At 41.5% G+C, this 23,715-nt stretch overlaps 2 pseudogenes; both read right to left on the reverse strand.

The window, feature by feature from the left end:
- Positions 1 to 9,502: 9,502 nt before the first annotated feature.
- LOC113880001 lies at positions 9,503 to 10,031 on the reverse strand (annotated as a pseudogene).
- A 10,243-nt stretch (positions 10,032 to 20,274) lies between these two features.
- LOC113879597 lies at positions 20,275 to 21,841 on the reverse strand (annotated as a pseudogene).
- Positions 21,842 to 23,715: the final 1,874 nt, after the last annotated feature.

Here is a 23,715-nt window from a genome sequence, read left to right on the forward strand (position 1 = left end):
CATCTTTTAGGATTTTAAATAACTCAACTGGAATTCCATCACCTCCACTAGCTTTGTTCATAGTGATGCTTTCTAAGCTCCTACTTTCTCTAATCCAATCTACTTTCCAAGTACAAATAGAATAATGATTTCCCACTTAGTTTCCTTATATTGCAAATAAATATCCATCCTTGTCAGTGGTGTCATTCTATGTAGTCTTTATAATAACTCCCTATATAAATATAGAAATACAGTTTTAAAACCCTGCTGTATATATATGCATGCATACTAAGTCACTTCAGTTGTGTCTGACTCTTTGTGACCTTATGGACTGTAGCCCACCAGGTTCCTCTGTCTATGGGATTCTCCAGGCAAGAATATTGGAGTGGGTTGCCATGTCATGCTCCAGGGGATCTTCCTGATCCAGGGATGAAACCCTTGTCTCTTACATCTCCTGCATTGGCAGGCGGGTTCTTTACCACCTGGGAAGCCCAAGTGTGTGTGTGTGTGTGTGTGTGTGTGTGTGTGTGTGTGTGTGTGTGTGTATACACACATATGTAAACAAACATAATTTTATTTCTTTCAAACTCCAATCCAGGGGGATCTGTCAAATCTCTTCGTGCTAGATGTGAGGTTACTTAATATCTTGGCCACATTCCAAGGTTTTCTTGTCATTTTTGTTTGTAGAAGAGTCTAAAAGTGAATTATTTTGGCAGGTGATTATCAATTTTAGGGCCTGAAATTTTCAAGTCTAAAATTCACAGGCAGGGACTTCCCTGGTGGTCCAGTGGTTAAGACTGCATGCTTCCAATGCAGGAGGTACAGGTTTGATCCCTGGTCAGAAAACTAAGAGCCCATATGCCACATGGCATGGCCAGAAAATAAAACTTTAAAAAAGTAATATTCACAGGCAAGATATTTGGCTACTTAGGGAGATATTTAAACTGACCAGCAGTTCACCTGTGAGGCAGAATTCTACAAAATAATCATTTTGTAAATCCCCCTTATATGACTCTGAAAATTGTCAAATAAGTTTTGAACTGTGCTGTTCATTCCAGACATAAATAAATCAACTTAAGGTCCTGGAAAGACTTGTCCAAAGCTTAAGGTGGATGAGGTTTCCAACTCTTTGCTTAAATTGCACATCTGCTCATTAAAACTAATTAGTATTTTCTGTCATTAATGCTAGAACATCAAGCTTCCTACTGATGAATTTCAATCCCATCTGGAACATATATCACACAGGCCAGGGATTCTGAAGTAGTTGCCCTGTATCATTATGTCACATTACATGTTATCTCATTACAATTTTATAAATTATATGTATAATAAAAGCTGGATTGATCATCTGACACTGCCCTAACAAGTTCTAGGAATCGGTATCTCTGGTATTCTCCTAAAATAAATCTGCTAGCCAACTACTAATACTGAAATTCAACCAATGTCAACACACTCTGAAGACCTGTCAGAGTTCTCTCAGAGTCTTCAGATAAGCAGAGTAAGATAAGAAAAAAAAAATCTTTCTCCCAGTATTCAAAAATAAGAAAGGCTTCAGAGATTCATAAGAAATTTATTTTAAAAAATAATAAAATTTAGGATACTGATTTAGGGCTGTTGTATTTTTATGCAAGGGATGTGTTCCTAAAGATTTTATATAATTTAAAACATTAATTTAAGACAGAGCCTGACCAAGTGTAGCCTTTATTTTTGCTTATATCATAAAGAAGAAATGCCATGTAGCAATGCTTAAATTAAGTTTACCATTTACTAACTCCACTGAAACAGGGGGGAAGGGGGCAGGGCACAACACTTAAAGAATGACATAGCTCTTGAGGATACAGCATATACTGGTTAGAAACCACTAAGCCCAGGGTAGTGGAAGATTCAGCTTCCAGTAGATCTTGAGCCTCATTATATGCTCATTGTGAACATTAGCATTTGCTAAATACATACCTACAGGTACCATGACAGTTCTGAGGCCAACTATAAAAGGCCAAAAAGTGGGCAGTTGCCCAAATCCTGCAGATCCAGCCTGTTCCCCAAAATAGTTGGAATAATCCTCCTACTTGTTAGCCTACGAAATTACCCAGCCCATAAAACTAAGCACTCCGTATTTCGGGGCCGCTCTCACCTTTTGAGCGGGACAGCATTCTGTCCTTCTCAAATTTAATGATTCCCTGTTCTTTTAAAATGTAACAGCTGCAGTGTGTGCCAGCCGCAGGACTCTTCACTTGATTTTTTTCTCACATTTTGGGTAACATCTTCACTCTGATCACTAAGAGTCCTCCCTAGCCCCTTTCCTTTCCCCACCATCCCAGCCTAATTCCCAGTCTTGCTCCCTGTCTACCTTGCCCCTCCAGGCCTTCCAGAGGCAATAATCCTGGCCCTGAACACCACCCTCACCTGGCTTTCATTTCACTTCTCCCTGGTGCCCACCTGTTGCTACTGCCAGGTGCCAAGAGGCTCAGCCCCCTGGCTGGGCCCCCTTACACAGCCTCCTCCTCGTGGGCTCTGGCTTCCAACCTTCCCAGGCAGATGTAATATTCATGACCACATTTCTGAATCCTCTATAATTTAACCAAATGGATTAAACTTCTGCTAAATCCAGGTGTGTGAATGATGGTGACTCGAAGGTGGGCAGGTGGGGCCTCCATTAAAAGAGTGCATGGTCTACTGGGGAAAACAGTGTGTAAGAGGCTGTGACTCTCCTGCGTGGGGTGTGAGGGTGTCAGGAAGGCAGAAGAGGTGACATTCCACCTTGGCCTCGAAGGGTGTGTCTGACTCCCCAGTTAGAAATGGGGAGAAGGGTGAAACATGGAGACATTCCAGGCAGAACACTGCCTGGGTCGGAGGCACGGAGGACATAAAAGGCTTTGGTCTCTTCAGAATACCAAGCACACCAGTGCTGTTAGAGACTGAGTTCTCACTAAATGTTTCCAATTATGAAATGTTTTCCCCATTCTAGGTAAGGGAAGAAAAGATTTTATAGGACAGAACTTGAGTGTGTGCTCACGCAGATCCTTACCAAGGGTAAACCTTATCCTTGAAAGTATTGAACAGATCCTTTTTTTAAATATCTCAAAGTCAATTTCAATCAGAGGACAATCCAGTCACTCATGTGGGTCATCAAACCGGTTCATGCTCTAGGGAAAAAGTAAAAATAGATGACCCAGTGAGTCTCTTTCATGCTCTACGGAGTAAAAAAGTAATGAAACTGATCTTCTTGGCCTCATAAAGAGACCCAGAAGGCAATTTTAAAAGCTAGTGACCAAACTGGAAATATAGCAATTATCCTAGACCACTTCTTCAGCCTCTACCTTCACTGGAAATTACTAACCAAGATCTGTAATCATTTGCCTAACCACTGAATGACTCCATTGTCCTGGCCACCTTCCTCCTTTCCTTCTCAGCCCCTACCTCAGGTTAATTCTCACCTGATGGGCCAAAGGTGCACCATGACTAACAGGTTATTTGATGGGGCAGTGATGGCGAAACCAGGTTGTCATTTTCTATCTTGATGAGAAATGTTCAACTGTTATGTTCCTGTAGAACATGCGGAACTGTGGGCTACATTTCAACATGCACACATACAGTTCATGTACTGGACAGTTACCACACTGCTGAGAGTTGTAAGTGTGTACAGGATACACACTACTGTATATAAAATAGATCGATAACGAGGTCCTACTCTATAGTACAGGGAACTATATCAATACCTTGTAATAACTTACAATGGGAAAGAATCACATATATATATAATTATGTGTATATATTTATGAACTGAATTACTATATTGTACACCTGAAACTAACACAACATTGTAAATCAAGAACACTTCAATTTAAAAAAGAAAAAGTGCCTCTAGTACCTCTAGGAACTCAGGGAGGAGGGGCATATTCCCTTGAGCACCTCCCACCTCACTGCCCAGTTTGTGCAGAGAAGTACATTAGCCTCACACCTCATCTTCCTGTTTTGTCCCGGAAGCCAGTCCTTCCTCACTACTGCCAGAATCCACTTTCCAAGAACCTTTCCACAACCTTCTTCACCTCAGCATGGTAGGCAAGGCTCCTCCCCACCCCCAGCCCCCTGAGCCATCCCTGCTCTCTGAGGCACTCTCTTCTCACTCCCTCCCTACATAAAAGCATTTTTATCTGCTCTGCCAGGAGGCATCTGAGCGCTCACTCCTGCCCCCCTGGCAAACTCCAGCTCACCATTCAGCGAGCAGCTCCACAGCTTCCTCCGGCAGGCGCCCTCGCCGGCTCCTTCAGAGCCCCAGCAGCCCTCTCGCCCCACAGGGAGCCAGCACTGTACTGCCCACCAGAGCACCTGCTACCTGAGCTCACTGTCCACCGATCAGTGAGCTCCTGGAGGACAGCCCTAGGCGTCTTCATCTTTAGGTGCCCAGCAGTGTTTGGGACAAAACAGATTCTCAACAAATGTTTGAGAAGGAATAAACAGAAGAATGAAAAGCTCTGAAAATATTTTAACAACAACAGCATCAGAAAAACACACACACACGCACGCACAAACACAAAAAGACAGAGAGAGAAATAAGCACACAATTTCCCAAACTCAGTGCTATTAAGAATAAAATTATTTTGAAAGATAATGGCATGGCATACTTATATTGGATATTGCAGGCAGAAAGTCATGCTTTGACTTTTTTTTAATATAAAAGTTTCAGTGATATCATCTCCTGATTTTAAAGATATTTAAAGTGTGTTATACTTAAATAAGGGCTTCCTTGGTGGCTCAGAGGTTAAAGCGTCTGCCCCCAATGCGGGAGACCCGGGTTTGATCCCTGGGTGGGGAAGATCCCCTGGAGAAGGAAATGGTAACCCACCCCAGTATTGTTGCCTGGAGAATCCCACGGATGGAGAATCCTGGTAGGCGACAGTCCATGGGGTCGTCGGACACGACTGAGCGACTTCACTCACTCACTCATACTTAAATACGTAATGTGCTCAGTTGTGCATGCTCAGTAGCTCAGTCGTGTCCGACACTTTGCAACCCCATGGACTGTAGCCCACAAGGTTCCTCTGTCCATAGGATTTCCCAGCAAGAACACTGGAGTGGGTTTCCATTTCTTTCCCAGGGGATCTTCCCAACCCAGGGATCGAACCTGCGTCTCTTGCATCTCCTGCATTGACAGGCAGATTCGTTACCTGGGAAGCCCCTAAATATCTAATAGTCATGACTAGTTAAGCCAGAAATGGTCACTTTCTTCTCCTTGTTCCAGCTTGAAATAAAGATATAAATCAGAAGATACAAAAATTTGGTGACTAGCAAATGAAAAAATCTGATGTACGGGTATCATTCTAAGTACTTAAAATATACATCAAATCAACCAACTACAAGGAATTTTTTGCCTTCTCTGCCAGCTTTTTCGCCTCCTTCTCAGGTCAGCCCCGCTAACAGCTCATGCAGTGAACTTCATCAATGTGTTGTGCGGGCACTGAGCTCGATGATCCCTACACCCACCCCTCCCCAAGTCTGAGGAACACTAGGTCTGGTCTGAAGACTTCCCTGGATGTAACTGCCCAGATGAAGGGCTCTTCCCATTCCAACCAAGAGCATCTTGCCATTTTCCTGGGCATGATTTGCTCATCCCCAACTTAGAGCCTCCATAAATGCTGTCCTCTGGAAAGCTTCTCTCCCAAGAAAGCCAATATATCCTCCTCCTGTCAGTCAGTGGTTCCCATTCAGGGGTGATTTTGCCCTCCAGGGAATATTTGGCAATATCTGGAGACATTTTTGGTTGTTAAAAGTGTTGCTCCTGGTATCTAGTGGGTAGAGGCCAGAGATGCTGCAAAATATCCTACAATGCACAGGACACCCACATATACAGACAAAGAATTATCTGGCCCCAAAATGTCAATAGTACTTAGACTAAGAATCTCTGCTCTAAGTTGAGCTTTAAATTCACCTGTTTGAATTAGGAAATATTCCCAAATTAACCACACCCAACTCTGACCATACGCTTGTTTTGCATAACCACAGAATGTACAGAGTGATCTACAGTAACTTGGATGTGAAGTTGAGAATCATAGAGTCTCTGGATAGAATAGGACTTCAAAAGTCATACAGTCTAACCACTTCCTTGTCAACACTGCTTTGTAAACTCCGTTTCAATTGCTGTCTTTCTTCAAAAAATTATAAGCAACTGCATTAAAAACTCCATGTCCATTCACTCTGCACGTCTTAAGCATCTGCTATGAAACAAGCACTATTCTAGGCACTGAGGACAGTGATAATTAGACATTATCTATGCTCTTGTGGATATTAACTTTAGCAGGATAGATATTTTTTTAATTATATAACTTCCATAGTGGTAAGTGCTCCAGTGGGAAGAACATGGTTTCCCTGATAACAGGAGCTCCTTAAACTGATCTGTGACACCCGACAAGGCTTCCCTGAGGATGGCACATTTAAGCACCTGGTAGGCATTCAGTCAGTATTTGCTGAAAAAATAGAGGTGAAGCATGAAAGATGAATAGAAGTTATCCGGATAAAGTGTGCAGAGCTGGGAGGAAAGAGAAGGGGAGCTGAGTAGCCACAATGGGTTTAAGATGCCAATGAAACATCAAGATAGAGAAACCAGAGCCCAGATGGGAGGGGAGTTTGGGGGGAAATGGATAAATGTATATGGACGGCTGAGTCCCTTTGCTGTTCACCTGAAACTATCACAACCTTGTTAATCAGCTAAACCTCAATACAAAATACAAAGTTTAAAAAGGAGAGAGAGACAAACTGCTTGGTCTGTTGAACGTAATTGTCTGGAGCCCAGAAAAAAAGGCTGGGATCACAGCCAGGGGACCTCCAATCCAACATGTAGGTCAGGAAGAGGAGGAAAAATCAATGAAAGACTAGTAATGAGAGGCCAGAGACACAGGCAGAAAACCATGAAAGGCTGTGTCATAGAAGGAAACTTTTTAAGAAACTCAATGCTGGGTATTGAGCAGTCTGTCCTGACTATAACAAGCATCCTACAGGATGAACTAACCACTGTTTTTTATTTTGAATTAGCATAAAATCTCTTCCTGATGAATTTCTACTTCAAGTTTAAACATGTTGATCTGAGTAGCAATCAGAGTTCAATTTTGTGGGTGTTTTCATTTATGACACTCAAATTATTTAGACCTTAGGGTTACAATGCTCTCCCAGCTACAGTATCAAAGGGAAATAGTTTGGAGCCAGGATTTCAGTGGCTTAATAAACAAAAGATGTATCTAGCAACACACAATTAGATCTTGATTATCTGCGCCAGTGAGAGGTAGGAATATATGAATAAAATTAATGGAATCTAAAACCCCAAGTTCAACCTTTTTTGCAATTAAATCAGATCAGTCACTCAGTCGTGTCCGACTCTTTGAGACCCCATGAATCGCAGCACGCCAGGCCTCCCTGTCCATCACCAACTCCCGGAGTTCACTCAGACTCACATCCATCGAGTCAGTGATGCCATCCAGCCATCTCATCCTCTGTCGTCCCCTTCTCCTCCTGCCCCCAATCCCTCCCAGCATCAGAGTCTTTTCCAATGAGTCAACTCTTCGCATGAGGTGGCCAAAGTACTGGAGTTTCAGCTTTAGCATCATTCCTTCCAAAGAAATCCCAGGGCTGATCTCCTTCAGAATGGACTGGTTGGATCTCCTTGCAGTCCAAGGGACTCTCAAGAGTCTTCTCCAACACCACAGTTCAAAAGCATCAATTCTTCGGCACTCAGCCTTCTTCACAGTCCAACTCTCACATCCATACATGACCAGAGGAAAAACCATAGCCTTGATTAGACGAACCTTTGTTGGCAAAGTAATGTCTCTGCTTTTGAATATGCTATCTAGGTTGGTCATAACTTTCCTTCCAAGGAGTAAGCGTCTTTTAATTTCATGGCTGCAATCACCATCTGCAGTGATTTTGGAGCCCAGAAAAATAAAGTCTGACACTGTTTCCACTGTTTCCCCATCTATTTCCCATGAAGTGGTGGGACTGGATGCCATTATCTTCGTTTTCTGAATGTTGAGCTTTAAGCCAACCTTTTCACTCTCCACTTTCACTTTCATCAAGAGGCTTTTTAGTTCCTCTTCACTTTCTGCCATAAGGGTGGTGTCATCTGCATATCTGAGGTTATTGATATTTCTCCCGGCAATCTTGATTCCAGCTTGTGTTTCTTCCAGTCCAGCGTTTCTCATGATGTACTCTGCATAGAAGTTAAATAAACAGGGTGACAATATACAGCCTTGACGAACTCCTTTTCCTATTTGGAACCAGTCTGTTGTTCCATGTCCAGTTCTAACTGTTGCTTCCTGACCTGCATACAAATTTCTTAAGAGGCAGATCAGGTGGTCTGGTATTCCCATCTCTTTCAGAATTTTCCACAGTTTATTGTGATCCACACAGTCAAAGGCTTTGGCATAGTCAATAAAGCAGAAATAGATGTTTTTCTGGAACTCTCTTGCTTTTTCTATGATCCAGCGGATGTTGGCAATTTGATCTCTGGTTCCTCTGCCTTTTCTAAAACCAGCTTGAACATCTGGAAGTTCACGGTTCACATATTGCTGAAGCCTGGCTTGGAGAATTTTGAGCATTACTTTACCAGCATGTGAGATGAGTGCAATTGTGCTGTAGTTTGAGCATTCTTTGGCCTTGCCTTTCTTTGGGATTGGAATGAAAACTGCCCTTTTCCAGTCCTGTGGCCACTGCTGAGTTTTCCAAATTTGCTGGCATGTTGAGTGCAGCACTTTCATAGCATCATCTTTCAGGATTTGGAATAGCTCAACTGGAATTCCATCACCTCCACTAGCTTTGTTCATAGTGATGTTTTCTAAGGCCCACTTGACTTCACATTCCAGGATATCTGGCTCTAGGTCAGTGATCACACCATTGTGATTATCTGGGTCGTGAAGATCTTTTTTGTAGTTCTTCTGTGTATTCTTGCCATCTTTTCTTAATATCTTCTGCTTCTGTTAGGTCCATACCATTTCTGTCCTTTATCGAGCTCATCTTTGCATGAAATGTTCCTTTGGTATCTCTGATTTTCTTGAAGAGATCCCTAGTCTTTCCTATTCTGTTGTTTTCCTCTATTTCTTTGCATTGATCGCTGAAGAAGGCTTTCTTATCTCTTCTTGCTATTCTTTGGAACTCTGCATTCAGATGTTTATATCTTTCCTTTTCTCCTTTGCTTTTCGCTTCTCTTCTTTTCACAGCTATTTGTAAGGCCTCCCCAGACAGCCATTTTGCTTTTTTGCATTTCTTTTCTATGGGAATGGTCTTGATCCCTGTCTCCTGTATGATGTCACGAACCTCATTCCATAGTTCATCAGGCACTCTATCTATCAGATCTAGGCCCTTAAATCTATTTCTCACTTCCACTGTATAATCATAAGGGATTTGATTTAGGTCATACCTGAATGGTCTAGTGGTTTTCCCTACTTTCTTCAGTTTAAGTCTGAATTTGGCAATAAGGAGTTCATGGTCTGAGCCACAGTCAGCTCCTGGTCTTGTTTTTTTTGTTTTTTGTTTTTTTGTATTATAGTGAAAACTTTTATATTTGGAATTAGCCAGCTGGACTCAGTTTAGATGATGCCAATTTTGTTGGCAACATCCAAAGCATCATAGTCAGGAGCCAGTCAAACATATGCCTTCTTCTCTCCATCAGGCCTGATCAGAGTATTGACCTTAGCCACGTCAATGTCATAGAGCTTCTTCACAGCCTGTTTAATTTGGTGCTTGTTGGCCTTGACATCCACAATGAATACCAGTGTGTTGTTGTCTTCTTCATGGCTCACTCAGTGGTGAGGGGGAATTTGATGATGGCATAGTGGTCAAGTTTGTTTCTCCTAGGGGCGCTCTTCCAAGGATATTTGGGCTGCTTCCTGAGCCGCAGTGTTTTGGGCCACCGGAAGGTGGGCGACGTCCGGATCTTCTTTTTTTTGTGGCTGTGGACACCTTTCAACACTGCTTTCTTGGCCTTCAAAGCCTTTGCTTTGGCTTCAGCTTTAGGAGGAGCAGGGGCTTCCTTCTTCGCCTTTGGCGCCATCTTCACAAAAAGGCCCTGGTCTTGTTTTTGCTGAATGTATAGAGCTTCTCCATCTTTGGCTGCAGAGAATATAATCAATCTGATTTCGGTGTTGACCATCTGGTGATGTCCATGTATAGAGTCTTCTCTTGTGTTGTTGGAAGAGGGTGTTTGTTATGACCAGTGCATTTTCTTGGCAAAACTCTATTAGTCTTTGCCCTGCTTCATTCCGTATTCCAAGTCCAAATTTGCCTGTTACTCCAGGTGTTTCTTGACTTCCTACTTTTGCATTCCAGTCCCCTATAATGAAAAGGACATCTTTTTTGGGTGTTAGTTCTAAAAGGTCTTGTAGGTCTTCATAGAACCGTTCAACTTCAGCTTCTTCAGCATTACTGGTTGGGGCATAGACTTGGATTACTGTGATATTGAATGGTTTGCCTTGGAAATGAACAGAGATCATTCTGTCGTTTTTGAGATTGCATCCAAGTACTGCATTTTGGACTCTCTTGTTGACCATGATGGCCACTCCATTTCTTCTGAGGGATTCCTGCCCGCAGTATACTTATTCTTTAAATTACTAAATAGCAGACAAGTTTAGAGTAATTTCACTGTCAGTTTCCTTTTACCCTGATCTGGAAGAGATGAAACCACTGAAAAGCCATCTAGATGAGAGTAAATTAATAACATGCCAGATAACCTAGAAATTGAAGAATCAACTCCTCAATAATGTTACCTCTTATTGTTTCAGGTTGGATCTCCAAAGAGTGCTTCTGTTTCTAATCTTTAATAAGCTATGATTGAATATTTACCTAAATCAGTACACATGCTAGAATTATGAAATAAAAAAGATATTGTCTTGCCCTGAGGGGTCTTAGATTCCACCAGTGAGACAACAGCTGCAAGGCTGAACGTACGAAGTCTAACAGAATCACTGACAAAACGGCAGAGCACAGGGGGAGGGAATGACTTATGTTCCAACGTGAGTAGTGCCTGGGGAAGGAAGTGGATCAGGGAGGCATTCGTGGGACATGATGAGAAGTAAGGGTAGAACATTCAGCGTGAAAGAAGAGCAGGAACTGGACTTTCCAGTTACTCTGTAGGCCTGAGGTAAAACTCATGATCAAGTTGGCTGAAATGTGCAGGAGCATGAGGAAATGGTGGAACAGTGGGTAGGAGGATCTGTTACGGCCAAAACATGGAGGATCTTGAGGATGGACTGTATTTTTTCATGAAAATAGGAAAGCTTTCTGAGAACTGAAATGCCAAGATGGGCTTTGTGAGTTAGAAAGAAAAGTGTGGCAAAAATATAAATCACAGTTTTAGGATAAAAGAGACTGGGGACAGGGAAAACCCCTTAGGCGGTTATTGAATGACCCAGTTCAGGGTTGCTCAATATGCTCCAAGGAACACTGGTATTCTCAAAAGAAAGGTGGGGGAGGACAGTCTTCTTGGGGAGTTATAATGCATAGTAGCTGTTCTTAGAAGTCCTGCAGTAAAAATCTAACTTTGCATAACCCAATGTATCCCAAACTCACTTGACCAAAGCATCTCTGTTGTGATAGATGTGTTGGTGGCTATAGAATATTTATTAACACTCAGCAAGATGCTAGGATTAAATAGGATATAATTGTGAAATGCAGTTCAGGTAGTAGATGACATTCTGAACTAGGATATAGCAGTATAAGATATAGCAATCACTCCTATATCCCCAGGAAGCTCAGTGGCAAAGAATCTGCCTAACAATGCAGGAGATACGGCTTGATCCTTGGGTCAGGAAGATTCCCCCAGGGGGAAATGGCAACCCACTCCAGTATTCTTGCCTGGAAAATCCATGGACAGAGGAGCCTGGTGGGTTACAATGCATGGGTCACAAAGTCAGACACGGCTGAGTGACTAAGAATGCACATACACACCTATATTATCTGTTTAAAATCTTGCAGTTGTTTCAATATGATGATATATGCTATATATAAAAATGAAAGAAAGTGTAAGAAGGTGTTTTGCTCAGTCGTGTCCGACTCTTTGTGACCCCATGGATTACAGCTCACCAGGCTCCTCTGTCCATGGAATTTTCCAGGCAGGAATACTAGAATGGGTAACCGTACCCTTCTCCAGGGGATCTTCCCAGTCCAGGGATCAAACCCAGGTCTCTCACGTTGCAGCCAGATTCCTTACTGTTTAGCCACCAGGGAAGTCCCATATCCTGTACATAGGAAAAGCCAAAGTTGAGAATTTGGGGTGGAGGGCAGAGGGAGTGAGATGAGAGGCTGAAGACAGGAGAAATGGTTAAAAGGCTGCTTAAGAAGCTGTTTGGCACCAGGTCTCATCACCACCCTGAAAAGCCAAGTGACTTTCCCTTTCTCCCAACCCTGCAGGAAAGAGGAAGTAAAGGCAAAATATAACTTCAGGAAAAATACAATGTAGAAGAACTATAACCATCTTACACTGCTTACTTCAGCCATACTAATGTAATCATTTAATACTGACATTAAAAAGAAAGCCTGCACCACGTTCATACTGAGAGGTGGCAGGGTATGAGAGTTCTAGGTCCTTGCTGGCCAGAGAGAAAGTAAACAACATGATCTAAGGTTGATTAGTCAAGAATCCATGGTATAAGCATATTATGTAGATAGAAGTGAATAGCAGGAAAAAAACAGTTACATTAGAAAGAGATGTCTTTGGGTAGTAGCAGCATGGCTGGAGGCAGGGAACATGGTTTTTGTTGCATTTGAACACTATTTTATTCTTAAAATTAAAAAATTCTAACATCTGCTGTGATAAAGAGCAAAAGCTTTATGCGTTACCTAAAGATTAAGTTCATTCTTTTATTCAAGGCACACTGGCAAGAGGCACTTCTATACTAGGCTGGACCATCTGTGAAGAGCTCTCTTGAGATCCCCAGATAAAAGTTACTGAAGGCACAAGTTTTATTTTGTCAGTGATTCTCCCTATGAATTATTTATCATATTTTTATATAGTGGAAAACTACCTTGGCAACTGGTATATCATGATTACATTGTGGATACAGACAGTTAATAAGCAGGGACTGCTATATTTGATTCAACAAAATAATCCTCAACCAGAAGCAGAAGTTACTTTAGAAAGCAGCTTACCACAATAAAGAGAGAGAGGAAATCACTGTGACCCGGGTACCTAGACCTTGTACAAGCTGCCATTTCCATGTGTGCACAGGAATCCCAGGTCTAGAACCAGGCAATTGAAAACCCAAGAGAAAGTGATTTAACTTGAAAGCCTTTAAGGAGACTCATATTAGCTACTCCTATGACAACACAGATGGATTACATACCAATGAAGTTAGTTTAGGAAGCTAAGAGTTCATTTTAATATGAGACTGCTCCCTTTAAACTCTGTGATTTGAAGAATCCATGACTGTTGCGTACCTGTTGGCATTTTTTTTATATATAAGGATCTTCCAGAAAAGCATCAACTCAACAGCCTGTGCCTGGAGGGAACTTTGGTACCACACCTAAAGAAGGTGTTTTTTACATGCCTTGTTTGTAAAGGTGGGGCCAGAGAGTCTGCAAGAGGCTCAGAACAAGACTTGTGGCTCTGTGGAAGTCAGCTGATTTTAACATATATGCAAATGACTTCCCTGCCATTCTTCACTAACCAACCACACCAAGAGCCAAGAGCACTTTTCCAGTCCTAGGAACTCTAGGGACACACTGCTCAGGTGACAGGTAGTGCTTGCTACCTCCACCTTGGATGTGGCAGAGTGGCAGAGCAGTAAAAACTTAGGGGTGAGCAACCCTGATGACTCACGTGTGAATTCACTCAGCATCGTGGGCCAGAACTGGGAGGACAAAGGGAATCTTTGAAACGCCCGACACTCAAGATGCTCACAGCCCAGATTCATAAAGATGATTATATACCATTCTATTATAGAGGTACGCAGCTGATGCCAGGAGCAAGGAGGCCCACCAACCACTGGCTTCACAGAGGAGTGCCCCTCTTCATCAGACCCCTTTCTGCCTTTTGTCTACAGATCCTGCTTTATTATAATATGAGGACTGAAAAAGTCAAAATTTGGTAGGACCGAGAACATTTGAAACCTGTCTTGCCATTACCCAGGCTAGGCTAACAGACACAGTAAAAGGCAGCTGCAGAATAACAGAAGCATCTCTCCCCATGATACATTACAGTTGTAGAGTATCAAATAACCCCCATCTTTGTATGACTCCTGCTTTCTTACTCACTGGAAGCTTTTGTTCTCTAAAATTATTAATCAGAAGAAACTTTCCTATTTGAAATTAAACCCATAAAAATGAAATATTCCATTACTGACTGAACATCCAAGTCACTCTGACACAGAGAAGCAGCCTTTATTTACAACCCCGGTGTAAAGCCTCAGGAAAGGAGTTGTGGATGTAGTATTCCACAACTAAACTTTTAGTTTCCAAGGAAACATCACTCCTGAACTCACTCTAACAGTTTAAACCTGACACTGACCATGGGAGCCCTGTTTTGCTATCAGCCTGTCAAAATACTGTTTCATTCACATTTTATCTCCACGCTTCCCTCAAATCCTGTATTAACTCTATACTTTATCTGGTCCTCTAGTGTATAGCCTCCCTTATTGTAATGGGTTAATAAACCTGTTTGTCAGATTACTGGTCTGTGGATGGGCTAAGAGGGCATCATAATCTATCAGAGACTTGTTGATTTCCAGAATCTGATCATAACAATCTAGACACTATTGGGGATATGACTATACAACTATGGTAAGGGGTTGTTCAGTCACTAAGTCGTGCCCAACTCTTTGCGACTCCATGGACTGCAGCACATCAGGCTTCCCTGTCCTTCACCAACTCCCAGAGTTTGCTTAAACTCATGGCCATTGAGTCAGTGATGTTATCTAACCATCTCATCCTCTGGGGGAAAGATTAACAGATTTATACTTGAAGTTTGGGCTTTCCAGGTGACTCAGTGAGTAAAGAAACTGCCTGCAATGCCGGAGATGCAGGTTTGAACCCTGGGTCAGGAAGATCTCCTGGAGGAGGGCATGGCAACCCACTTCAGTGTTCCTGCCTGGAGAATCCCATGGACAGAGGAGCCTGGCAGGGTACAGTCCATGGCGTCACAAGAATCAGATATGACTGAAGATGAGCACACGTGCACAAACCTGGAGTTTAGTTTCTTAGTAAATCTAGCCATTTGTTAGCTTGAAATTTGATTCCATGCTGAATTAAAATGACTGAACTGTGAAAATAGCCCTTACAGAACCTTAAAGTCTCATACCAAAAAAATAGGATATATGGCAAGCATTTCGAGAAAACAACTTTCCCAAATAAGTGTTTGATCTAACAGAGTTAGCAACCCCAGACGGCTAAATTCCTGGCCAATTCATACCAATTCTGTGAGACCCAGCTCAAGCCTTACCTCCTCTCCAGAGCTGTCCCAAGTCCTTCCTTTTCCATACTCTGGTGGCACCTGGTGTCACATCTGTGCCATGGCACACACCACACAATACCGTGATTGCTTGGTTACCTGTTTTCCCTGTTCATCTCAACGCGTTGACAGTAGGTCCTTGTTCGTAAAGTCCTAGCACCTGACACAATCCCAGGCAGACAGGAGCTCAGTTAATGTTGATGAACCAACAAACGAAGAGACGGGGAACAAGAAAACCGGTTGGCAAGTGGTAGTAATGGTTCAAAAGGGATAGAAATGACCTGGACTCAGCGTGACTAGAAGGAAATGATAGATAAATGTGGGACATTTGAAAGGAAGATTAAAAAAAAAAAAAAAAGATTTGTTAACTAAGTGGAAGTGGAAAACAAAGAAAAATTTTAAATCTTAAAACTACACAGGAAGTGGATATCACAACCAGAATAAAGGAATCCTAGACTATTTTGCTGAGCTTTTTTCGTTTTGATTTTTTTTCTTTTTTTGTCCTGTGCAGTATGTGGCATCTTAGTCTCCTGACTAAGGATGGAACCTGTGCCCCCTGCAGTGGAAGCTCAGAGCCTTAACCGTTGGACCTCCAGGGAAGTCCCTATTCAGCTTTAGAAAAGCACATTTCTCAAGGTCCTAGGACAGTCCAGGGTATTTCCAGACATTTAGAATTAGAGTCAAGGCTCAGAATACACTGGGAACCATTAACATTGAGGCAAACTTTAAAAAGTGGATGAACACTCATCCGAGGAAGAGACTATGCACTGAATGGTTGAAGGACTGAAACTTGGAGAATGAAGAGTTCTAGAGGAAAATAAGCAAAAAAGACAACAGAAAGAACACATTCACAGTATCCTGGACACCAGTGCAGAAGGGCTGCCTACAGGTAACAGGAGGACAACCCAAAAACCGTGACTGAAAAACCGTGACAACTTGAGGTTCATCACGGTAGCGAGTTATAAAATACAACAGTTGCTTACATCAGTGGCTTTCCTCCAGCTGCTATCTGTGAGAATATATAATGGACAAAAGATCCAATTTCAATGGCAAAAAACAAACAAAAATACCTGGTAGTAAACTTTTTTACTAATTTACAAAGACCAAGAGATTTTAATAACAAAGAGATGCAGTACATGGGAAACATGATAAAATGAAATGTTAGTGTCCTCCAAATGGACACATTAAATAACAATTTAAAGCCAGAATAAATTGCAAGTGGACCAATGAGGTATTTGAAAAACAAAGAAAAGCAGATAAAAGTAGCATAAATGGGGAGAAAGGGAGAACATTTTCTAGACATAATCCCCAAAAGCAGGACTTAAAAAAAGAGGATTGACAGATAAAACTGTGAAAAAACCTGATCCTAGAGTCCAAGCCACACAGCTCAGGCCTTTAAAATGTCCTTTTCAGTCCTTGGATCTGTGATCATTACAATCCCCCGACCCTCACCCACCACAAACACACACTGCACCATCCCCACCGCCAACCCTGGCCTGAGCAGATGAACCATCTGTAAGGACTCACCAAGGATCTTCACAGTCCCATTCTAGCTAGATCAACACTGCAGATTTTCAACTTTCAAAACCACTCTCAAAGCCTGTGATACAGCTAGCCCTCAGCTCTGTCTGAGAAACAGGATCAAGAGGAAAAAACAACCAGGCCATGGCTGCTGCTGCTAAGTCAAAAGCCAAGATTTGACACCACGAGTGTTTGGGCTGAGGTTATTTTGGCCCTAGAAGTAACAGCGACACACCCCACCTGACCAAAAGTAGAGACCAAAAGCAGAAGAAAGACAGTAGCAAGTATAAAACCTAATAGGGTATATGTTCAAATGTTCTCTGGCTTGTTTTTTTCCTTGACTTAAAAAAAAAAAATCTATCATAGTGGTTCTCAAACTTCAGAGTACATCAGAATCACCTGGAAGGCTTTTGTAAAAAGATGGCTGGGTACCACCCGCCCCCTCCAAGTTCCTGACTTAGATGGTCTGGAGTGGGACCAGAAGGTCTGTATGTCTACAGATGAATTAAATAAAATTCTAAAACAAGTCAACAAGTGACTTCCCTAATGGTCTAGTGGCTAAGACTCCATGCTCTCATTGGAGGGGGCCAGGGTTCAATCCCTGGTCAGGGAACTAGATCCCACACGCCACAACTGAAAAAGATCCAGAATGCTACAACTAAGAGCTGGCACAGCCAAATAAATAAATACTAAAAAAAAAAAAAAAAGACATGGAGGAAAGCTATGTGTGCATGTGTCTGTTTAAATAATCACTTTATATTAAATCAATGACCCTGGAAGTGCTTTTCAGGTACTTAGCCCTATGGTAGGTAGTATCTTTTTCAGGTAGATCTAAATTTATTATGACTAAATAGAGGAATTCCTTGGTGGCCCAGTGGCTAGGACTCTGCTCTCACTGCCAAGGGCCCGGGTTCTATCCGTGGTTGGGAAACTAAGATCACAAAAGCCCCACAGGGTGGTCAAAATAAAGAAATAAATAGAGTTACAAATATTTCATATAAGTGTGTGAATTTTAATTGTCTAGTTATAACTATAATGTATATCATAGAGATATCATTTATATATGTCTCAAATCTTATTGGAGAAGGAAATGGCAACCCACTCTGGTGTTCTTGCCTGGAGAATCCCAGGGACAGGGGAGCCTGGTGGGCTGCCGTCTATGGGGTCGCAGAGAGTCAGACACGACTGGTGACTTAGCATAGCATAGCAAATCTTATTAACCAATAAAAATTAATAATACTGGGACTTCCCTGGCAGTCCAGTGGTTAAGACTCCACATTTCCACCACAGGGGGCGAGTTTGATCCCTGGTCAGAGAACATGGCCATGTGCCATGTGCCGTGGCCAAAATGCAAAATAATAATACCTAGCTTAGTTTACTATGCTTTATAAAACCATAGATATTAACACAAAAAAAGCAATTCAGAATTATGATTAAAGTGGGCATTTGCTTTTATATTTAAAAAGCAATTGCTCCTTCAATAGCTGAATGACTAAACAAACTGAATACATCCAGAAAATGAAATAAAAAAGGAATGACCTACTGACACATGCAGTGATTTGGATGGATCTCAGGGCATTTATACCGAGTGAAAAAAAAAATTCTCAGAAGACTATGTATTGTATGAGTCCATTTAGATAAATTCCTCAAAATGATAAAATTACAGATATGGAGAATAGATTATTAACTACCAGGGTCTAAAAATAATACTTGAATGCCAGGTAGATAGAGCCATAAATGGGCAGCATGAGGGAGAGCTTTGTGGTAATGGAATAGATGTTTCTTGATAGCATTGATGGTTACAGGAATCCACACACTTGACAAAATGACACAGAACTATACATATATGTTGCACCAATGTCCATTTCTTGGCTTTGATACTGTACTATATCCACATAAGACAGAACCATTGGGAAACTGGGTAGAGTACATGGAACTCTCCGTACTATTTTTACACCTTCCTATGAATCTACAATTGTATAAAAATTAAAGTTAAGAAAAAAAAAAAAGTCGGGAATTCCCTGGCAGTCTCATGGTTTGGACTTGGCACTTTAACTGCCATGGCCCAGGGTTCAATCCTTGGTAGGGAACTAAGATCCTGCAAGCCACATGGTATGGCAAAAAAAAAAAAAAAAAAGAGAGAGAGAGAAAAAGTTAAAAAGCAGTCGCCTATCTATATAACAAAGTTAGAAAGCAATTTTTTTAAAGAGACAATTTAGGGGCTTCCCTGGTGGCTCAGTGGTGAAGAATCACCTGCCAATGCAGGAGACATGGGTTTGATCCCTGGTCCAGGAGAATCCCACATGCCTTGGAGCAACTAAGCCTGTGCGCCACAACTATTGAGCCTGTGCTCTAGAGCCCAGAAACTGCAACTACTGAACCCATGTATCCCAGAGCCCAGGCCCCACAAGAGAAGCCACTACAGTGAGAAGCCCCCACACTGCAACAGAGCAGCCCCTGTTCACCACAAGTAGAGAAAAGCCAGCACAACGAAGACCCAGCACAGCCAAAAATAGACCACTTAAATAAATAATAAAAATCATTAGTTACCTAGGAATTGTTCAGTCACTAAACAGTGTCCGACTCTTTGCTTCCCCACGGACTGCAGCACATCAGACTCCCCTGTCCTCCCAGAGTTTGGTCAGATTCATGTCTATTGAGTCAGTGATGCTATCTGACCATCTCAACCTCTGCTGCCCTTCTCCTTTTACCTTCAATCTTTACCAGCATCAGGGTCTTTTCCAAGAGTACCTGGAGCTGACTGTGGCTCAGATCATGAGCTCCTTATAACCTACAAAATAAATCTTTTTAAAAGATATTCATGAGTGGCATGTAAAAAATTATAAACTTCATTGAAATGTAAGTGGAGCAATATCATGTTCATTGATAGCAAGATTCAATATTGTAAAGATGTCAATTTCTTTAAAAATGACCTAAAGATTAAATGAATTTCCAATTAAGATCTCAAATAGGTTTACAGAACTTTTACTGGTTGCTTCTAAAATGTAATAGCATGACTTACCATAAAGCCACAGAAATGAACATGGTACACTGCACTGATACAAAACCACCAATAAAACAGAATGGAGAGCCCAGAAGCAGATCCATGCACACTTGGAAATTTGATAAGACAGAGATGCCATTTAGGTCACTGGAGAAAGAATGGACTTTTCAATAAAGAGTGCTAAGTATCCACAAGGAAAAAAGGAATCAGTGATAGATAAAATAATTAGATATGAGTACATATTTTAGAAACATTTCAAAGAAAATAGAGAATTATCTGTGACCTCAGGGTTAGGAGAGAGCTATTAAACAAGACACAAAAAGTGTTAACCATAAAATGACAAATTCGACCATCTTAAAAAAACTTTATTAAAAGAAACTATGAGGAAGGTGAAATGAGAGCCACAAAATGAAAAAATATTTGCAATATATCACTCACAAAAATCTGCTACCCACAATGTATTTTTAAATTTATTTTAAAAAGTAAAATAAAAAAACAGATAATAATCAGGAAAATAAAATTAAAATTGCAATGAAAAATTGGTAAAAATACATATTTAGATTGGTAAAAATTAAATTTGTGAAGTACTGACAAGAATGAAGATTCTTATGGGAAGTTTGGGAGATTCTCAAATAGAATTTCTCCATTTTTTTTTTAATGAACCCTGGCTCTGAGTCTTTTTTTTTTTTTTTTTTTTAGTTGTATTGGATCTTCATTGCTGCACAGGCTTTTCTCTCATTTTGGTGAGCAGTGGGGCTACTCTTTAGTTGCAGGCTTCTCATTGCAGTAGCTTCTCTTGTTTTTGTTTTTTTATTTAATAAAGTTTTATTTTTCAAAATCTACAGTTGGTGGGACCTGTTCATGCATCTTCACCAGCAGCTGGGACATTTCCACCCTTGGTGTGTCTGATGTAAATCACTTGAGCTCTGTGTTTTGAAACCAGTTTAATAAGTCCTTTACTAAGGAGTTCCTGAAGGGCTGCCCTGGCCAGGGAACCACGAATCTTCAGACTCTCAGAGACAACAGCTGGAGTTATAAGTTTAGAGTTGGGAACTTCTTTACAGAGTCTGTCATGTTGCTTGTCAAACAAGACTAGTATTGAGCTTGTCCTGAACTTTGCCTTTGGACCACTTCTTTTTGGCCCCAGATTTGTTCACTGGATCTTTGTCTTTCTTGGTCGACTTTCTGGCATCTTTCTTCTTCTTGTCACCCTTGGGCGGCACAGCGAAGCCCGGAGAGCAGCTGCAACAACTGCCGCCTCACTACGATGCCGGACAAAAAGGCTGCGGTGGCTTCTCTCATTGCAGAGCACGGGCTCTGGGCACACGGGCTCAGTAGTTGATGCTCCCAGGCTTCAGAGCACAGACAGGCTCAACTGCGGCACATGGGCTTAGCTGCTCCTCGCCACGTGGGATCTTTCCAGATCAGGGATTGAACCCATGTCTCCTGCACTGGCAGGCGGATTCACCACTGAGCCACCAGGGGAGCCTATTAAATGGAATTTCTTTTGTTTCCTTCATGGATGTAAATTGGTATAAATATTCTGGAAAATGATTCGGCACCATCCTGAAAACTAAACATTCACATACAGAATAACATACAATTAACACTCCTAGATTTAACCTTAAAATTCTTGGAAATATCCATCAAGAAATGTGTGTAAGAATGTTCAAAGCATCAATGTTTTTAACAGCAAAATAAATAGGAAGAAAAACAACCCAAATATCCATCTGCAGGAAAGTAACTCTTCTTCTCAATGGGGAGGTTTCACCTCAAATACCACTTCATTAGGCCTTCTCCAAGCTCTATTTAAATTTAAAACACACATTCTCTTATAGTAGCTACCCCCTTGCTTTCACATCAAATCACAACTCTCAGTTACCATCTAAAGTCAGTGCATTTTTTTTAAAGGTCATCTTCCCACACTGGACAGTAAACTTCACGAAAAGAACATGTATTTCTTCTTACTCTGTATGTCTAGGCCTTTGCACACAGTAACACCAAAAATAAAAAGGAAGGTGAAAGAGAAATAAAAAAAAGACGGGGATAAGTGAGGTGGTAGAAGAGTTCATTGAAAACTTACCTACCAAAACGGAAACAGACTCGCAGACATAGAGAACTGACTTGTGGTTGTTAAGGAGAGGGGGAAGGGGGAAGGATGGGTTGGGGTTAGCAAACGCAACTATTATATATAGAATAAACAAGGTCCTACTGTACAACACAGGGAACTATATCCAATATTCTATAATAAACCATATGGATAAGAATACCTATCTATATATCTGAATCACACTGCTACAGAGCAGAGTACAGTATTGTAAATCAACTCTACTTCCATAAAATTAGGTGTTTTTTTTAAAACAGTTCATTGAGATCTCGGACAAAAGGGGAAAGGGAAGCCAAGTTATAGAATCTTCCACATGAAATGGAGCAACTCTGTATCTGGAAGGTATGCTCATCATTTGAAGAAGGACTGAAGACAATATAAATAAAAGACTTGGTAAAGCAGCAAGAATAAAATCAAAATTGCGGGGGTAGGATCTGGAGAGTACAGAGTAATTCAAAATTGTTTCTGCTTTTGAGCTTAAGGTCTTACTCTTGCTATCGATATGTTTCACTGAGGGGTGGGAGGGCAGTATATTCCCATTGGAAGACAGTAGGAAAACAGATTTACCTTAATTGAAGTGTGCTTTATCATCAAGTTTGCTATACATAAAATAAAAGATGACAATTGTTATGGGCTTAATTTTATCTTCTCAACAAGCGTATGTTGAAATCCGAACCCCTGGTACATCATAACATGACTGTGCTTGGAGACAGGATCTGTAGTGAGGTAATTACAATAAAGTGAGGTCACATAGGTAGGCCCTAATCCATTGTAACTGCTTTCCTTATTAAGAAGAGATGAGGATAGACCTGCATACACACAGAGAAAAGTCATGTGAAAACACAGCAAGGTGGCCCTCTGCTAGTCAGGCAAAGAAGACTCAAGACAAAAACAAAAAACCAAACCTGCTGACCTTGATCTTGGGCTTTCCACCTCCTGAGCTGTCAGAAAATACATTTGTTGTTTAAGCCACCTAGTTTGTGGTATTTTGTTGTGGCAACCCTGGCAATATATCACTCTAAATAAATACTACTCTGCCTAGAACTGCTTTAATGCAAAAGAAATTTTCCTGTGCTTCCCTAGGTCCCATTAGCTAATACCTATTAAAAGATAATAAAATCTGTCATGCTATTAAGAATTACTGAAATTGCTTAATTACCTGAAATTACAAGATGCTTACTCCTTGGAAGGAAAGTTATGACCAATCTAGATAGCATATTCAAAAGCAGAGATATTACTTTGCCAACAAAGGTTCGTCTAGTCAAGGCTATTGCTTTTCCTGTGGTCATGTATGGATGTGAGAGTTGGACTGTGAAGAAAGCAGAGAGCCGAAGAATTGATGCTTTTGAACTGTGGTGTTGGAGAAGACTCTTGAGACTCCCTTGGACTGCGAAGAGATCCAACCAGTCCATTCTGAAGGAGATCAGTCCTGGGTGTTCATTGGAAGGACTGATGCTGAAGCTAAAACTCCAATACTTCGGCCACCTCATGCAAAGTGTTGACTCATTGGAAAAGACCCTGATGCTGGGGGGGATTGGGGGCAGGAGGAGAAGGGGATGACAGACGATGAGATGGCTGGATGGCATCACCGACTCGATGAACGTGAGTTTGAGTGAACTCCGGGAATTGGTGATGGACAGGGAGGCCTGTCGTGCTGCGATTCATGGGGTCTCAAAGAGTCGG

This window comes from Bos indicus x Bos taurus, chromosome 21 (genome assembly GCF_003369695.1).
Source record: "Bos indicus x Bos taurus breed Angus x Brahman F1 hybrid chromosome 21, Bos_hybrid_MaternalHap_v2.0, whole genome shotgun sequence".
NCBI classification, from domain to species: domain Eukaryota; kingdom Metazoa; phylum Chordata; class Mammalia; order Artiodactyla; family Bovidae; genus Bos; species Bos indicus x Bos taurus.